This window comes from Rhyacophila brunnea, unplaced genomic scaffold, assembly GCF_057557595.1.
Source record: "Rhyacophila brunnea isolate RB1 unplaced genomic scaffold, BYU_Rbru_1.0 scaffold_11, whole genome shotgun sequence".
Classification (NCBI taxonomy): domain Eukaryota; kingdom Metazoa; phylum Arthropoda; class Insecta; order Trichoptera; family Rhyacophilidae; genus Rhyacophila; species Rhyacophila brunnea.
Window position 1 is genome coordinate 4,410,921 of NW_028232763.1, and position 18,981 is coordinate 4,429,901.

Here is an 18,981-nt window from a genome sequence, read left to right on the forward strand (position 1 = left end):
TCTGGAGTTTAATGAAGGTGGAGAGTTTTGAATCTTGGTATAAGCGGTATTGTTCCGTGTTGTACCTAATTCTCCACTCCCCACCTTCATTAATGGGTCCATATATTCGCCTCAGGATCTTTTTCTCAAAGCAGTACACCATTTTCAGCTTCTTTCATATTTAGCGTCCATGATTCGCACCTGTATGCAACGACTGTGCGTATGACGGTTTTATAGAGCCGGGTCTTAGTTTTTTTTTTTTTTGTGATTTTACCGAGGCTTTGACTGCGACTCGCTGTCATATCGCCTCTTCTCTTCTAGAAGGGGATCCGTCGATCAGGTCCTAACTCCTATTCTGTTAAATAACTTTACAATTTTGCCTAGCTCTTCCGTCTTACCCACCGCCAGGACACCCTTCAATTCGTCGACATTCTCATAGATATCTGCAATTTGCAGCTGTACTCTGTGAACTTCATATTTTGGGCATTGCAGTGCAATATGTACAATGTCCTCTAAAACATGACATTCATCGCAGAGCTGCGATTCGCTTCTTCCCATGAGGACATCAAATCTTTTGCCCATGGTGTGCCCTGTTCTTAGCCTCAGTATTAACTTAAGCTCATTCCTCGTCAAAGAAGACTCTACAAACCAGGGCACCTCTCGTGGTGTTGGTAGAATCGACTTACTCCATTTCCCCTTTTCTAATGATGCCCTATGGTGAAAAACTATCCACATACTATTGCACATTTTCTTTATAGCCTCATTCCAGTCCAGGTTTTCTGGTATCCACTGATATGGTACCCCTGAATGGCCGGCTACCTTTGCTAGATCATCTGCCCTTTCATTTCCTTCAATGCCCATGTGCGATGGGATCCATTGAAGGCATAGATCTCCTCTTCTATTTTTCTTGGCGTCGATCTGGTCAAGGATGTGGTAAGCTATGGTTTTACTGTTATGTGAGCGAGTTGCTGCGGCAAGATGTTGTAAAGCGCTTTTGGAGTCTGTTAAAATGACAGCGGATTGCGCCGAGAAATCATCGCTTAAAGTGTATTTAATTGCTTCGTTTATCGCGATGAGTTCCGCCGTCATTATTGGTATTGCTGGGCTTAGCTTCCAGCTCTTGTTTATACCTACTTATGGTATCACAAGAGCTGCTCCTGCTCTATTCTGATCTTTGGATCCATCTGTATAAAGGTGGCTCCATCCTGCGTACCTCTCTGTCAGCATTTTTTCGACACGCTCTCTTCCTTTATCGGATACTATGCTCCGTTTTGGTTTATCTATTCCTTTGACTTCTAGTTGGATATCAGAGCTGAGGTCGTAGGTACCGACTGGCTTCCTCAGCGAATACATACCTAGGAATTTTGTATTTAATACCTCCCAACTTTCTGTGGCTTTTAGGATTCCTACCAGTAGAGGGAGCTTTCTTTTCTCATAGTATGTATTGCTTTCAACAAGCTCGTATAGGAGTTTCACCTTTGCCAATATGGGGTTATCTATTATAGATTTCCACTTCATCCATGTCTTGGTAGCCAGTGCCCATCTCCTGACATTCAGTGGAGGTACGCTGAGTTCCGCTTGGAATCCGAATGGGTGTTGTCCTGATAAATCCTCCACATATTCTTAATGCTTTGGACTGGATGCGGTCTAGCCTCACCGAATTAGTTTCGGCAGCGGAGTGGTAAAACATGCTCCCGTAATCTAATCGGCTTCTAATGAGTGCCGTGTATAACCTTCTCATATGAATGGGGTGTACGCCCCACCCACCTCCCGCCAGTACTTTGAGTATGTTCAGAGGTTGTGTCAGGCTATTCGCGCAATGACTAATATGATGCTTCCACGTTAGTCTATAGTCCAGGTTCATACCTAAATATTTATAAGTGTCTACTCTTTCTATTATAGTGCCGTCGATTTTTAAGTGAAGCTGGTTTTGTCTCTTGCCTCTGGCAAAAAGAACCACTTTAGTTTTGCTGGGAGCTACTTTGAGGCCTCGCGTTTCCAATAATAATTTCATTTCGTCAAGACTCTTCTGCATTAACCTTTGACATTCATCTACTCTTTTTCCCGAATAAAAAAGTGCGAAATCATCTGCATATTGTACAATGTTGACCCTTGTTATTAACTTTAATATGTCAGTTGTAAGAATGTTGAATAGTAATGGGGATAGGGGGTCTCCTTGCGGAAGGCCTCTTGAGCATACCGTACTCTTCTTTTCATTATTAATGCACATGGTGATTTTTCTTTCATTTAAATACTGCTTAAGATATTTAGTGATCTTCCCACCGATTCCCCATTCATTCAACACCCTTGACACTTCTTTCACATGCACATTATTATACGCATCCTGGATGTCCAGGAATGTTGTCAAGGTTACTTCGTTTTTGACCTGTGCTGCATTGATGTCTAGTACTAGGTTGCCTATGTTCTCCAGAGTCGACTTTTGCCTTCTGAATCCCGTAGTATTGTGATGAAATAGTTGTTTTTTCTCTGCAAACCATTCGATTCTTCTTGCAATCATCTGGTTGAACGTTTTGCACATGCATGATATGAGTGCAATTGGTCTGACTGACGACACTAGGGTAGGGTCTCGCCCTGGTTTTAAGATTGGGATAATCATCGTTTCCTTCTATTGCCTAGGGACTTTGCCGGTTTCCATGATTAAGTTGAATATCCCCACCAGTTTATTTTTTCCGATCTCTGGCAGCTGAGCGATCATGGAATATGAAACTTCGTCCATGCCGGGGGCAGTGTCTTTATTTTTGGTTACTGATCTTAGTTCCGCCACTGTAAGAATTTCATTCATTGTATCATTAGGATTATATGTTACCTGTTCTGCGATTTCTTCCTTCATTTCGTCACTTTTACTTGCTAGTTGTTGAAGGAGGAGTGACGCTATGCTTTCATCCAGTTGATTTTTGAATTTTTTTTTCCGATTTGCCCTTCATTTTTCTCCACATTTCTGAGTAGGAAGTTTCCGAGTTGACGGAGTCACAAAATGCTTTCCAACTTTCTCTTTTGGCTTTTAGGATTACTTTTCGAGTCGTGGCTTGCCTTTTCTTTAGTTCTAGGTAGTTTTCTGTTGAACTGATTTTTTTGAAGCGAGTCTAGGCAAGCCTTCTCTCAGCGATTGCCTTTGATACTTTGGAGTTCCACCATGGTTTTGGTCTAAAGTTTGGGTGACTGCATACTTTGAGTCTCGGAATGCTTGAATTTGCCCCATTATTCAATATTGCCTCCAATTTATCATACTCTACTTGTACATCTCTGGTAGGTTCTGTAAGTCTGTGTATGTCATTTGAGATTATTTCTCGATATTGTTCCCAGTTTGCTTTAGGGTAATTTCTTCTTGGGATGATTTCTGTTTGGCATTGAATTTCCACAAACTCGATGATAATGGGTAAGTGGTCACTGCCCATCGTATCGGAGTCTATTTTCCAATCGGTTTCCAGTACCAGCTCGTGGGAGATAAATGTTATATCCGGTGCCGCTCCTCTCTGATTTGGAGGGGCGACCCTGGTACTTTGTCCATTGTTAATCGCTACTAAGTCAGAGTCAAGGCATACGTCAGCGACATCCTCTCCTCTTGCGTCTCGAAGTATATGATCCCACATTGGGTGGTGTGCATTGAAATCCCCACTCATAATTGATCCTTCTCCCATTTGATCGAAGAGCCTGCTCCATGCGTTTTTCCGAATGGTAACATTGGGTTTACAATATATTGCTGTCACTGTTTTTAGTTTTTGTGTCCCTCTGATTTCGACTTGACATGCCTTCAGTTCAGTTGGAAGGCCTTGTAGGGTCTTTTCTTTAGACGCCAGTGTTTTATGCACCAGAATCGCTATTCCTCCGTTACCATCCCCTCTGTCTTTTCTATACATCGTGTAATCATTGAATTTCAGATAGTCTAATTCAGACCTCAGCCAAGTCTCTGAGATTAATGCTATTGAAATTTTTTGTCTTATTAAGTAGAGTTCTATATCATCCTTTTTTTGCTTCATACTTCTGGCATTCCATTGTAAAATCCTAATTTGTTTTTTACTATCCATTTTGCTCCAAAACCTCTCCTAGAATTTCCTTTAAGTGTCCTTCTTTGAATTGTTTGCATACCCACTCCACTGCTTTAATTATTAGTTGTTTAATGATCTGCTGCCAGTCTCCCCCTTTCAGCAAGACTTTCATAATTTCTCCCATCGCGTTAACCTCTGTCTTCCCCTTTGAATTTTTCTTATTTTTTGTAGGCTTTACGCTACTACCTGTAGCTATTATTGTTGAGTCTGAAGCTTCAACCACCGCTTCTTCTTTCTTTTTGATTTCCTTAGTTTTTTGAATTGTTTCGCTTTCATCTCTTCCTAAGATTTTTTTTTGTTTTAATATGTCAGCATAGCTATTATTTAAAATATTTTTTTTTGCTTCCTTGAAAGGTATGTTCATTTTTTTCATTGCTTCTTTGCAATTCTTTTCCTCTTGCCACTTTGGGCATTTTTGGCTGTTTGCCGCGTGGTTACCTTTGCAATTGATGCACGTAATTTCCTCATTTTTTTCGCAGGTTTTGTGGTTTTCACCACACTTAGGGCACGTTTCTACTGTACGTCCGCAATTGTTCGCGATATGCCCATATCGCCAGCATTTGTAGCATTGGATAACCCTGAATACATACGGTTCTACAGCAAAAGAGACTCCATATATGTAAATTGTTCTCGGCAATATTTTCTCCCCAAATTTAATACTGACTGACGAGGTCTTTGTCAGCTCTCTTGTATCACCTTTTCTTGTCAACCTCTTAAGGTTGATTACTTTTGCATCACTTTTGATTTCCATTTGCAGTTCTTGGAGGTCCATATCAATATCGACTTTTCTTATTACTCCATAAGAGCAGGAGTCATTCTCTTTGGTCACAAAACCGAGATCTTTGAGTTCTCCAGCTTGTTTCACTTTATCTGCTTCTTTTTCGTCTTCTACTTGGATGTACGTCTTTAAATTTTTATTGTAAATTTTCTGTACTTTTACTCCTGCCTTATGCAGCATCTGCGCTATTTTCAACTTTAATGGAATTTTACTTCCCGTCGCTATCATGACGATGTTTTGGTTTCCCTTTGGAGTGACCCCAGAGTCTCTTCTGGGTTTTTTTCCAGAGGTCACCGTCTGCTATTCTTCTTCTTTTTCTCCAACCACTTCCTCTTCATCATCGTTTCTTTTCTTCTTCGATTTTTTGGTTTCATTCACTTCCATTGTGGTGTTTTCTATTTTATTGTTTTTGCCGTTCACGCGGTCTTGGAATTCGCGCAACAGTGTGAACAAAAAACAGTGTGGACAACCCTTCGCTTCACAGCGTTTGACGCACTCCCCGCACAAAGTGCACTATCCTTGCAACAATAAATATTTTTCACTTTTTCTCAAGCACTGGCACTGATTGTCAAAATCACATGGGACCACACATGTTGAGTTTATTGTCAAATTCATTTACAAACATTATTATTTTTGTTATATATGACACGAATACGCAAGCGAAGTTGTACAACCTCACTCTCCGACTGCTGGGTCTTAGTTTATCTGTGGACATTTCTAGATTTGAAAGAGACTACCCACATACAATTTGATTCAATTTACTTTTCATTTTGTTGATAAAGAACACAGTTTTTCAGTATAACTAGGATTCGTTTTTGTATTTTTTTAATGTATCATTCGATTGCGATTCCGAAACGTTTTTAGTGTGGTTAAATTGGTAGACGGCGAAAATATTTTTATTTATACTTTGTCAGACTATAAAATTTGTTATAATTTTAGTAGTATGCACATAATAAGTTTTTTTATCTAAATATTAGATACATAATAACGAAGGTCAAATCTATTATGTAACGTATATACCTCTATAATATAATGTAATCGTGTGTTTTCTCTTGGTTTCTTTTATTTTGATAACTGTCAATTCATGGTGGAACTCAATCGTGGTAATCAATAAATTAGGACCGGTTTCGTCCGCCTCAGAGGGACATTTTCAACTCAACTTGGTTACTCTCTTGGTTTCACAATATCCGTAAATGGCTCAATATTCGAGGTGGTGGTGAACTGATACGACTATCTAATGATGGGTAGTGTACTGCTATTTAGTCGCTAACTTTTGATAAAAAAACAGCACTAAAAGAAGAAGAAAATAATATAATCAGGATGATAATAATATACAATAACTACTTTCTGTAAGCAAAGTATTCTTCTGTTCATCGTTAGTAAAGCATCTCTCTAGCAAATAATAACTACGTAATCTCAAAATAGAAATCGATTTAAAAGCGCTCCCGAATGGGCCATTTGTACTTTCTAAATGGCCCAAAAAATGAACCCATTAGAGTTTTCATTGCGTTCCTTGAATAATGCTGATTGATCAAAATAAATCAGCAATAACAATAAAAATAGAATAGAAATTTATTTGCAAGACCTTTTATAATAGCATTTGTGTGTGCACTGTGGTCTAAAACTTACAAAAAGGTAGAACTTCCTTTATTTAGTTTTATAAGGCTAGCGATAGCTTGCAAATAGGGATTGCAATACCGAATGAAAATGTCAATACCGGTTTTTCGGTGTTTCTTATTGAATGCCGGTATTAATACCGGTATTTATTAAACATTAAAAAAACAGAAGTAGTTGCTTATCAATAAAAATATAGCTATTAAAAGCTTTTTAAAATATTATTTTATAGCAAAAACCTACATACCTACATTTATTATGTTGACATTTAAAAATATGTATTGATCATAATAATTGTAGAACTAGTATTTTTTACGAATAATTTGAATATATTGATAAATTTAACTACAGCCCTTAAAAGTTCATCAATTGCAAATAAGTCTCGGCTGTAAGAAAAACTTCTTAAATTCAAGGCTTGTACCGTCATCAATAATTATAGAATAATTGAACATTTCTGTCACGGATGTTTTCTATTTCGAAATAATATTATGATAATTCATCGCGACAATTACTTATATAAATATATTTGATTAAATTTGTTTTATTATTTTTTCACCTCTGTTGGATTTACTCAACATATTTGCATTTTAGCAGCACATAACTTATACTTAATTCATTTCCAAAAACGTAAACGAGTGTGCTTTCTTATTAATACCGAAAATTCCGGTATTTTTGATTTTTAAAATACCGGTATTGCAATCCCTACTTCCTGATATTCGATTATATTAGATTTGTTTTCAAAATGTCTTAAAGACCGTAATTTGTTCTAGATAAGCTTCACTCAACCCTATCGTTCAACTTTTATTATTGTTCGGTCATTGCCTTGAGACGCTTACTTCAATATTACACTTGACTGATACCTCCAATAACCTTGCACTCTTGACAATAGTTGGGTATATGGACGCTCATCTACCTGCACCTCAGTACCTAAGTACCACCTTACCAATCCACCGCTATTTTACCACTTTAACTACCCATGCTAAATTATTTTTAGTTTTATTTGGATGATAACTTCGAAACCGTTTGAAAAGTATACAAAGTTTATTGATACCAGCAATGTGGATTATAATTTGTGCAGGCTTTATCAATATTTGTCAACTCCGTTTCCTTGGTTAGTCGTCTTCAAGATCCTTTGATGATTTTCCTATGCAAGGTGCATGATGGGCAAATTGGGCAGATCAGCGAGTGGACAATCGTTGGATAAAAATGCAGTCATACAATAATTCTCAAAGGAAAGTAATGGACTATTGGAAGTATGTAATTCTATATTAGTAATACAACATCAGAGTAATAATATAAAGAGAGTGGGTATTGTTTGGCAGAATGAAGCCGTGTTTCTGGCGTATACAGTAGTTATAACGTTATTCCATCATGTTGCTTCTCAGTACGTCTACCAAAAAAATTAAAATTAAGTAAAAATAATTACCACTAACTTTATATTTAACACAAAAACAATAAATGTCAGCAACACGTGCTCGCAATTTTTGGCTCATGCAAATCAATATTTACCAGCGACGTCTACGAAATATATTTAATTCAGCCGTAGAAATTCTATTTTACTCTAACGCATATTGTGGGTACATAATATGCGTGTTGAATGCTATCTCTCTTGCACCTATGTTTCGTTTTTGTTCTGGCATTAAATAAAACCAATAATTAATATTATTGTTGAGACATCAAGTACCAAGCTACAATTTGCTGGGCTGTCAAAAAAAATATTTCCCGCATGACTAAAGTTTCTAAAGAGATGATAAATAATGAGTTTTATGAAACATATTATTATGTTTTTTTTTTGGGAATTTTCGATTATTTGTATAGAGATGTTTGCAATACCCAGTTTACATTAAATGGTTTAACTAGTAAAATAATATGGTTTACCTGTATTAAAATAATGAATAATAAATGGTCGTTATATTTTAAAAAGCAAGTGCTTTAATAGGTATTGGTTATAATATAATATTTTTACTTAGCATTTACTTAATGGTAAAGATTATATTCAGAGATAATAAGTACATTTTTTGTAACTACTACCTACAGTTTTTCTCTTAATTTTGATATTTTATTGGTAACTTTACTATTATTAGAAGATTCCAAGTATAGAAAATTGTAAAATTGTTGACACACTCAAAAACACTGTTTACAAATACCTCCTAACAACATTTTCCTTCCAGCCTATGATGTAAATTAATTTATTGTCAATATCAGTAATTCTTGTCGTTTTTTCGTAGGTATAATTCTTGAATATATTCATAAATTCTAATATAATCCCTACTTAACTGACAAACATAAAATTATGGTTCGTAGAATTCTTTCAAGTGGTACATATTTTTTTTCTTTCGCAACTCAACTCAACTTAGGAATCACTGATTTTCTACGCATATGCTAATATTAATTAACGGGATGGTATTTATATTATAATATATACCTACATACGGGTTTATTTTTTATATATATATGTAGGCATGTTTTGCAACGCTTCAAATTGAAGAATGAATGAATGAGAGAATAAAACCAATATGTTATACTTAATGTAATGACGTAATAAAATTGATATGCAATTTACTTCAAATAAAGAAACCGCGGAAGTATAATAATTTCTTTCTATATTAATAGATTCTTTTCCTTCGTAAACTTTCTATTAGATTAAAAACAATTCCTTTAGAGTAGATTTCATTGCTTCGATGTCCCAATCTGATTATGCCTTACGTGAATTGAAAAAGTTCAACCGAAAGAGACAAGGTTTTATCTTTACTGTGCGGCTTGATTAAAAGAGTAATTGTTTTGGATTTCGGAATGATGTTTCTTTGATTACACTCTAGAATCTAGATTGTATTGTTTGGTAAAAATTGGAAATTACTTAAGTATACGAGGTTGGTCAATATTTTTGGAATTTATTTATAATAAATGTGTAAGTAAGATGGACAAGTAATGACATAAATTAATGTTAAAAGCACACACAAAGATCGACGGTTTTTTAACGATAAGGTAAAATTAAAATTTAGGAAGAATCATTAGCAGCGAAGACAACGATTGTCATTGGTTTTTGCACTGTCACCATGTTCTTCCTTCTTTTTTCCTCGTCAGACTTGTTGGAGATATTAGACCAGGCATACCCAACCCGCGGCCCAAGGCCCAATTGAAGTTTTCAGCTTTCTATATTTCGCATTTTGGTATTCATACAATAAAAAAAATTCTCATAAATATACACACATTTATATTATATTTTGTGAAATTAGAACATTCTTGTTTTGCTGCGTGCTATTACCTGTTTGTTTAATTATTCTGGCTCCACACACTCCATACTTAATAGTGACAGAATGATTTTTTTTAAATATTCTAATGAAGTCACAAAATTAATTAAAGAATATTCTTAACTCCATTCAACGTGGAGGTGTAATCAGCGCCTGCAAATTTACAAATGGAGTTGATAGAACTGCAATCAAGCATAGACGTAAAGTGCAGTTTCTCAGGGAATGAGTTTGAGTTTTATCAAAAAAGGTATATCCTCAAAGATAAATTTTCAAAATTCAAACGAATAGCAATGTGTATTACAGCAACATTTTGGGCTACATATCACTGCGAATCGTTCTTTTCGAAATGAAATGAATTAAAAATCAAGGATCGCAGCAGGTTGCTCCATGAAAAAACAATCAACTGCGATGCGCGTCGGCTAAATTACCAGTCAATATGAAAAAGATATTAAACAATATACAAAAAAAAAGTGTCACATTAATTATCAAAACATATAAAATATTTCGAATAAGTTCTTTGTTTTATTTTTTATATGTGTGGCCCACCTAAGTTCAGTAATATTTTTTTAACGATTTGGGTTGGGCAAAAAAAGCTTATAAAATAACTTCCACTTAAACTCACCTCACGTAAGTGGAATATATCAATATCTTAGTATATAGTTATTTGATTGAATGTATTAATTTTATGCGTAGTGTGACAGTAGGTATTCGTTAACCAATCAAAGGTATCCCGATAAATTTTCCTATATCATGTAAAATTGCTTTTATATCGATAGTTAAGAATAACTATTTTAAGACCCGACGCTATTGAAAAGGATAATAACTTGAAACGAGTTCGAGATTTCGACTTTCGCAACGTGATCTTTTCGAACGGTATCACGCATCGAGGGTTTTAATAGTTCATAATACCAGTACTAAATGTTCTAAATAAAACTCAGGTAGTAAAAGATTACGCAATAAAGGAAATCTGCTCATTCGTTTGATTTTTACCGCCCCGTTATAAGAGTAAAGGTTGATACTTAATAGAAAAGACAGATACAATGTTACCGTTTCTTATTTTTATAATGCTATCAATTTTATATTTTCTCTACTGGGAATTGTAGGTGTTGTATTTAATTGTAAAGTTTATTATTTATTTGTGGTGGCATAATAATTTTGCCTGAAGGAGAGAAATAAGACGCCAAAATTTATAACTAAGTATCATAGTCTTCGAGGAGGTATTCGATTTTGGGGTAAATGAATTAAAATTTATATCTAGATTATTCGAAACAATTGACGTGAATTTTCCTGTCAGAAAAAAATAATTGATTGAATCACAACTGTGTGAGAAATGACGATTTCTTGGTATTTTAATTATTAAAAAAAAAATTACTGATTATTTTGCTAAACTAATTTTTAAATCGAGTTTTAGAGAATCAATTGAGAATAATATACTATTTCTTTATCCAACATACATAATTTGAAAAGACTACTATATCGTCTATTTATAATGGCCTCTGCAATGACCCCGAAGCGTCGAGGAAAGAAGGAAGAAATACACATGGAGGAGGAAACCCAAAAATCTATTACGATATAAAATAACCCTGAAAGTCTCAAACATTATTATTATGAGCAGAAATATTTTTTATTTTTTTTTATTTTATTCACCGTGTCCGATCCTAATAAGATCATATTATGGGTCTCCATGGAGTGGAGTTTTGTATTTTTTTTGTTTTTACGAGAAATGGATGTTGATAGAGCCACTTGCTCAACGTATAGGTCCATAATATGAACTGAAACATAAATTCAAAAACAATACGCGTTTGCCAGACCCAGGATTCAAACCTGGGACCTCACGACGTCATAGACTAACGCTTAAGACACTCGGCCATTTGAAACTCAGAAACATACTTAAAAAATCTTTATAAAAAACGACTGCGGATGGGAGTTGAGCCAGTATCCATTCGATTTCAGCTAATATGCTTTACTAATTATTGAGCCACTTGCATCCAACTTTTGATACAAAACCTTAACGTTTAAATCAAATTATTAACAAGTCCTTGTTATCTACTTTTACAATACTTTTAGGCTGTATATTGTTTCATTTTGTTTTAAACTGACACTTTTTACTCCTTACGTACTGTATATTAGTCATCGGCAACCATGAGGATTAATAAACGGTACCAGCGTTTACACATAATAATATGGTCGCTTAGACAATTTTATTATTGTCGTATTGTAAAACGAAATATCAATGACGACCTAATTAAAAATAATATGTATATAAATTGTTCTGATTGAGAATAGTTTTTCAAAATTTGTAAAAAATATTTTTGGTTTAAAAGATAGCCGATATCTTGAATAATCTTTCATGTCAGTATTACACACATATCAGAAAAAATATTTTCTCATATAAGACACATGGTAATAATAATTGCATATTGAATAGTAAATCTACTATGTATTCACGAAATACACCATAATGCAGTGCTTTCTAAACTTTATGGTACTACGCCTCCGTTTTAAAAAAATATAATCTTGGCGCCTCCCCCTTTTATTTCACTAAATAATACCGACACCTTTTTAAATAGTCAACAATGTACTTAAATATAAAAATTAAAAAATTAAAATAAAAATAAACAATTTTTTACTACTTACCTATATTATAAATTCATTTTTAAATTAATTTGTTTTTCATGCGACGAATGTGCTTGTTTATTAGCTCAATCAATTTTAATAGTTGTCAATCCAAATTCATCATCGTTCATTGACAAATGGATTCTATCATGGGCAATTAACCAATAACTCAGGAAATGGATTTTTGTTTGCTTCAATATATCTGGCGTAGAAATCATTTAAAAGTGGAGACAATTGGCGAACTTATTTTTTTTTTTTGTAATTTTGATTTCCAAAGCTCCAATTTTTAATGAATGCCTTCACGTTGTCTTTTTAAATCAGTGAATGCGTTAGTGGTCCTTGTATTGATTTATTCACTCAATTATTTTTTAAATTTCAACCAAATAGATAAGTTTAACAACAAAATTATCGTTCCTAAACAAATTTGCCTCAAATTTCAACATTATGATTTGACCTGTTTATTTCATTTATTCACGAGACAGCCAGCATGCTTCAAAATAGTATAGAAGTGAGGTATTATAAAATTAGTCTCCATATTTTCAGACAGGTTTGCAAACAACCTTTTATAGGACTGTTTTTTGTGCATTTTATAACTAGCGGCCGTTTTATAAACTATCCATTCGCAAACTGCAAACTTTTAGCTATTATGTTAAAGTTTTTGCGCCTCCCTTTGCAACACTCCGCGCCTCCCAGTTGGGAAATTGCTGCCATAATGGAATAATATTGGTGTTGAGATTTCTCAAATGGCACACTTTTTTTAATTTACTGATTTCAAGACGTTAATTTTAAGAGCTATAATATATATAAAAGCTGTAGAATAATAATGCTCTATATATAAATGTAATATATTTATTTTAAAATATTCATATCAACTTATTAATGTGCTTAAAATTACTCACATTAGCATATCTTATAATAGAAACAGACACTTATCAAAAGTTATTTCGGGATACTAAGATTAGAGAGAGTCCTAAGCTAACAATATCTATCACAATGGTGGCTAGTGCTTGTCATGTATACAGTTGTGCAAACAACCCTTATGTAATAATATGATGGTACTCAAAAACAATATCTTATAGGGCGTCATGAATATAAATACATCAAACGATACGGGTTGGCTGGTGAAAAATTATGTAGGTTTCACGTAATGGTGGTGTTAAAAATGTATATATGAACAATAAAAGATTAAGAATATTTAGTAATCGGAAAATATTAAGAGCGTACTTTAGTGAAACGGCAAATAACTTTCAACAGTAGGTGCGACGAAATTTCTCACTAGTCGCCAATCGGAGACCGACCGTCGAGATGTCCGCACGTCGATTTGTTTTGTTATGTCGTCAGATGAAAATATTCTTAAATCGTGTAAAGATGACTAAAAATTTTTACGTAGGTATGTACTTAAAAAAGAACACATGTCAATGAATATACTATTATTATTAGTAATATAACAATAAACATAACATTAAATGGACGCATGTTGGATTTTTATGACAAATTATATTTCGTTCGGCACGCGTCATTTACACAATCCGCGCATCGCTTAGCCACGATTTTTTTAGACCATGCCTCAACTGAAGTATAGCCTTAATGATAACACATGAAGATGTGTTTTAATTGTATCAGTACCTATGATATATAATAAAATGCACTGATTATTTTAAAACTATTTTTTGGATTAGCTTTCCATAGCGCGCTGAAATCAATCAGTGTACGATATTTTCATTTGTTGTCGACTTTGTTATCCATACTAGTTTTGCTAAAAAGTCTCATCTTGAGAAAAACTTATTTTCTCCACTCATCAAAACTTACCAATTCATATTTTTGTATTAGGTAATAACAAACTGCAAAGATAATTTGAAAATTTATTGGTAACACAAAAACGTAAGTGGGTCGAATTTTTCTAAAATACTATATTTTTAATAGATATAGATCATAAAAATAACATTTTTTTCTTAAATTATTTAAAAGAAAAATGATTAAAATTTAATAAGTTGAAAATTTCTATCATTCTTAGTTTTGTTAAACAAACCTCTTGAAACAAAAAAAAATGTTTATTTTGCCTCTCCTGAAAAATTGACTTTTTGTAGATAGGTTATTATCGATATTATCACCTTAGTGCCGAGCCACACCGGGTGACTCTGGTCGGCAGACCAGTCGCCGAGACCAGACCGATGCATGCAGTTACATATATGGAGCATGCCACATCTGGTCGCCCAGTAGTCGCGCAAGTAATAAAGTCGGGCGATCAGTAAAATCACGTTCTTGCGCTCGGTCTGGTCTCGCAGTCTCTCTGGTCGGGCGACCGGTAGCGATGTATGAAAACATATAGTTATGTATTGAGTGCTGCCATACTGGGCAATTAGTCGCGAGCAGCTACGCCGCGGAGAGGACGTATTTTTTGCATAACTTGCGTGTACATTCATTATCAGCCATGGTGTTCGATACGGATATGTTCATTATAGAGATACAAACGGGACGTATAGACTTCCGTATGATAGTAACTTGTTTGGTTAGGTCATTCTTGCACAGAGTCAATAATTAATCAAATGATGATATCGATATTCTAACGTAGTTGAAGAATTTGCCAGGGTATTTTCTTAAATCATCATACAACGTGATAAACACTCCAGACAGAAAGTGAGCTGCGACGAAAGGATGAGTCCAGATCCTTTTTTTCTTCTTCTTTTCCAAGAATCTTTTATGCCACAAATACAGCACGAGTGCAACGTCTTCGACGTCCATCTTAAAAGTGAGCGCCGTGAGCGGATTATTGGCTGCCTCCCGGTTGCCACGCGCGGAGAGAACGTATTTTTCGCATATTTGCGTAGGTACGTACAATCATTATTATTATTATTTATTGTCTGGCTCTCTGGTCGCCTGCAAGTCGCCCGAGTAAATCGCCCAGGAAGACCAGTCGCGCGATTGGTCTCGAGACCAGAGTCGCCCGGTGTGGCTCGGCTCTTACTTGTTATGCTACGTCACATGTGGTATATGCTACGTCTGGTTATTTTTGGGCAACTGACGGTGGTTGTCACTTCATTGCATACCATACACTCTCCATTGGACCGTTACCGAAGATATAATATGCATTATAAAATAAATCTTATATTATTATTATTACAGTATTATCTATATAGAAATACTTGACACGTTGCGATAACTTGAATAATTTTTAAATTAGGAGCGTTTTGACTAACTTCCAGAAATATGTAGTTCTACATAAGAACAATAAAATTCTTATGAGCTCAGCATTTATTCCCTGTTTAAAAAAGTGGCAGATAGAGAATAATTTTTTTATATTCTCACTGACGTTCTGAAAATAATTAGTTTATAAGTATTAAAATTAATCATTGTATTTACCTTTAATTCAACACTTCTAGCATGCGAGCCTCTTCGCACCAGTCTGGATCTCCTCAGCTGGAGTCCAATCAAGACGTAAAGCACGCTGATGAGACTCATGGGCGCCACGAAGAAGACCAGCGTACTCAGTTCGAATGCGTGAGGAACCAATTCCCTGGCAACCGCGCAGACGTAATGCTCGTTGTGCAAGGAGCTTCCATCTGCTGCGTGCTGGTATACAATGCCGAAGGACATCGCCTGAAACAATATATAATAAAATTGTATTATTATTGAATTTATAATCGTACAAGTTTGGAGAAATAATAATAATAAAAGGTTTAAATCGTACGTAAACATTATTATAATATTAGGTACCTACAAAAAAGTAGATTTGACATGGGGATGTAAACAGATTATTCACGTTCAAATTTATCACACATAACGTTATAAATTACACTTAAACTAAGGTATACACAATTCTAAAAAAACTTGAAATAATTAGGATTTGTACTCCGAAAAAACTATAAACCCGAAATGACAATTTCTAATATCGAACCATTTATATAGTTTTTACACGTAACCACTAGTGGAAACATTCAGTTATATTTTATTTATTCAAAAGATAAATACCTGATCTTATATAAATTTTTCATGATATGAAAACCATCATTGGTATACACTAGCCTAGTCAGTGGGGTCGGCAAACTATTTGTTCAAAAACGCGCGATAACATAATTTTACTCCCTACTTTAATTATAGTTTGTCAATTTATGGCTACGGCCGTATGTTGTAGCTTAACCACTGGGGAATGACAAAAGAAATGGCGTATTTCAAAAAAACACTACCTTATTCTTAGGTCAATAATTATTATAAAACAATCATTATTCATAAGAAGTTTATCACACTTGAATGATCAAAGACATAGCTTATAATAAATATCTTTAGAATCATCTTCAAATGTGTTAATCTTGCCGATTTTTTGAATAATAAAATGCCTAATTCTTGTCAAATTTGGGATCACAGAGATTATCAATATAATTTTTTATCGTGAATATTTTACAAAAATTATCTCGTAATAAATTATGCTTATGGTTTTATAAATGCGTTTAAAAATTAATAAATGTAAAAAATCTTAACACCACTGCACAGTTATGTACCGAAATATGACTATATTCTAAAACATTAGAGCGAGAGGTTTAAAAGAATACTATTTTATGTAACAAAAATACTTTATGCAGTCATCAAATGTTTAAAATAACTATAAAGGATAATAAGGCTTCAAAATTATAAATTAGATTATCTACAACGTTTAAGGAGTGTCCAGGATCATGGTTTGAAAATACAATAAAAACTCAATTTTGACCTTCGACGAGCATGTCCCCCCTTAAGGCACCGCTCCAAATTCTCATTGGTTATTTGGCTTCTCAAAATGATATATATTATTAAAATGCTTCATGTTGGAAAATGATTTTTTACATACATATACATGAATATAGTAAGAATAATTCATGCAAATTTTTGTTTTTGAAAACTGTTGGAAGGCTATTCCAAGTATTTAAAATCATAGTATTATCTTCTGTGCTCACTATTATCCTCACAAAATATATGCACTTAGAACTCCAAGGTTCTGCACTCGCCGCGAAATATTGTTTTTTCTTTGAAAAAATATCAGACATTATCACTTACATAATACGTTACATCAAAAATCTTGAAGATTAGTTTAGATTGTTTATTTCAAATTGAACGCATAGTTGATAGTTAATTTCAGCGTAATTAGTACGGTTCAAGTTAGCCGATTCGATATACTTACGAGTTTCATTATTTGTGAAAATCTTTGATATGTTACAAATCACGTATGTATACTGTATATTGATTTTTGTATGATCTACTCTTACTTTAATAAAAAAACTAACATTTGAAAATAGTTGGGCCATTTAAGTTCCCATTCCACTCCTTATCTCTTCACCCACCTCCTAATCCCCAGTGTTATTGTTACCAGACAATCAATAAGCAATGTTACAAAGAACATTCAGTTGCATCTCGACAGCGGACGCGTGCGGGCTTCTAATAGCGTCGCTTAAATGATTGACTCAATAGATACAGACTCATTCATAAACTATCATCATCATTCATACACTCTCACATATAATCCATAAAACTGTGTCACAAAGTGCGGGAGTGTACGAACCGGGTGACCCAAAACAACGATACCGCCCGAGTGACAGTTGAAACCAGACCATGGAGCCATCATACATCATCATAAAGGTCAGTGTCTGGCATTCTGTTCAATCGCCCCCACCACTAGATCCGACCTCACACAGTCCACAGATTACAGTCCACTCAAAAAGCTCAACCAAAAATTTTGCCACGAAACGAAATATTAGTTCCGTGGTCCCGGAATTATAATCCCTAGTTGGCACTTATAAATAATCTATTATCGCCAATATTACATTAGCTTCCACAAACATAAATCAACTTATCTGAGTGGGAAAGGATTAAATAAAATAATACTAATCCTTAATCCACTATCCGATCAACAGTTAATCCATGTGGGGCATTAAGGGTATTATAAACAGTTAACTGTCAAATTATCAAATTAATTACTATACCTTACGCTATCTTCTTCCAAAATTAAAATTAATGCCTATCGTAACTCATAATATAAATTCGTATGTTTGACTGTCACGCCCGATGCGTGAGGAAAGATTTATTTGCCAAAATCATTTGGGAAATCATAGAGCAACTGAATCCGGCCTATCATGAGCGTTTGATCTTTATAACTAGCAGGAGATTTCTCTCGGATAATAAGGACTTGTGAAGAGAAGAATCGCAAAGGATTATAGTGGGTCGAATTAAGGTATTTTTATGAAGACAATAGAAGGTATATTAACTTGGCAATTTGCCATATATTTATTACAGGCTTTTGTAAGAAAAGGACTTTCCTTGAAGGGTACTTCTATTGGATATACGATAATCATTAAATAAGCTAGCTTATTACTTCTATAGGTTTACAATGAAGTAATATTTTTTTTAAAAAAGGAGTTTCACTCTATCACCCACCTACACAAATTGAGATAATATGCGGATAAAAATAATTTTATTGTTTTGAGGAAGTTTTACGAGTATGTAGATATATTATTATAAGTTTTCTGATGAACTTAATCCATTATTCATAAATTAAAATCTTAATTTTTTAAATTTGAACATTACAGAGGGTAGTTTCTGTGTATTTTAAAAATGGAGAGAGTGTTCTTTGTTTCTAACCTACAAATTAAGGGCACTGGGACAACTGGACGCCAGGACAAGTGGGCACTGCACTGTCGAATGAAATACATAT

General features: G+C 34.3%; 1 pseudogene across 1 annotated transcript in view; it reads right to left on the bottom strand.

The window, feature by feature from the left end:
• The window catches only part of LOC147078294 (pyrokinin-1 receptor pseudogene), a 77,006-nt pseudogene that overhangs the window by 24,048 nt on the left and 33,977 nt on the right, over window positions 1–18,981 (bottom strand). Inside the window, exon 2 of the transcript XR_015072209.1 lies at window positions 15,666–15,902. The product of XR_015072209.1 is annotated as a pyrokinin-1 receptor pseudogene (transcript). The remainder of the gene's footprint in view (window positions 1–15,665; window positions 15,903–18,981) is intronic.